The sequence below is a fragment of the Sinocyclocheilus grahami genome, unplaced genomic scaffold (genome assembly GCF_001515645.1).
Source record: "Sinocyclocheilus grahami isolate Dianchi unplaced genomic scaffold, SAMN03320097.WGS_v1.1 scaffold12792.1, whole genome shotgun sequence".
In the NCBI taxonomy this organism is placed as follows: Eukaryota; Metazoa; Chordata; class Actinopteri; order Cypriniformes; family Cyprinidae; genus Sinocyclocheilus; species Sinocyclocheilus grahami.
Genome location: NW_015514607.1, coordinates 2,305 through 3,399, shown reverse-complemented (window position 1 = coordinate 3,399; position 1,095 = coordinate 2,305). Strand labels below are relative to the sequence as shown.

General features: G+C 37.4%; 1 long non-coding RNA gene across 1 annotated transcript; it reads left to right on the top strand.

Annotated features, from left to right (window-relative positions):
* LOC107578926 (uncharacterized) lies at positions 1 to 1,056 on the top strand. Its single transcript, XR_001608398.1, has 5 exons — positions 1 to 67; positions 187 to 271; positions 727 to 762; positions 887 to 952; positions 1,041 to 1,056. It is a non-coding gene; the product is annotated as an uncharacterized lncRNA (long non-coding RNA).
* The last annotated feature ends 39 nt before the right edge of the window (positions 1,057 to 1,095 follow it).

Here is a 1,095-nt window from a genome sequence, read left to right as displayed (position 1 = left end):
AAATACTTAAAACACTTTCGTTCTAAGCATCCAGTCGTGACTTACATTTATAATTGTGAATTTATAGGTCTGTGGGTTATTCTATTTTTATATAACACTGTTATCGCAGTATTTTTCAAGTCTTGTCTCTTAAATAAAAACACAATTTTTAAAAACTAATTTTATTTAGCATCGCTTTTAATTCAGGCAATACCACCACTCGGGCATATTCTCGGGCACCTACAGGTCTGTCTTCCTTTTCCTCGTCCCTGAGCGAGCCGACGCCAAGATGGTGAGTCGATTGTGGACAAATGATTATGAAAATCTAATTAAATCTTCTCCATCCGCTGGTTTCATATTGACACTTTTGCCGTAAAGCACACTACATATTTATAATAACCAATGTATGTCTTCATTTAGAGGATATAATGTGTACGAACTTTTCGGTAGACTAATGGTGCGTCGTTTCATATCATCGTGCTACTCTTAACAGTGACTAGGAGGGGTAAAATATTACATTACAGGCATATATGTATCCATAGACCTGAAATGGGAAATGTATAAAGTGGAAAACTTATATGGACCCCTGTATTTCTTATCGAGCCCATGAAGCTAATGTAGCTAAAGAGCTAACCATATAAAGAGCAAGTGTCTTATACTTCACAGCTTTTGCTCTGCATCTATACAACATGCTCACGGTTTTTTCTGAATATCGCGATGAATAAAATTAATACATTCTGTTGGTAGGTTTTACAGTACATGGCTGTCAAGTAACTGTTTAGGGTAAGAAATGTGACTGTCATGATTTGAGAAATGGTTTCATCCAAGTTTAACATCAGCCCAGCTCATAGTTTTCAGTTGAACCTCAATATTTCAACTGTTTCAAACAAATGTGTCTTATTTGCAGAACGAGACCGTCACAGTAAGGACCAGAAAGTTCATGACAAACCGGCTGCTTCAAAGGAAGCAAATGGTAAGCGTGTGGCAGATTTTGTATGCTGGCTTAATGTAATTTAATTTGCACTTTTGGCATTTGCTCATTCATGCTTTTATTGTTTCAGGTTGTGGATGTCCTGCATCCAGGCAAAGCAACAGTCCCCAAGACAGAGATCAGGG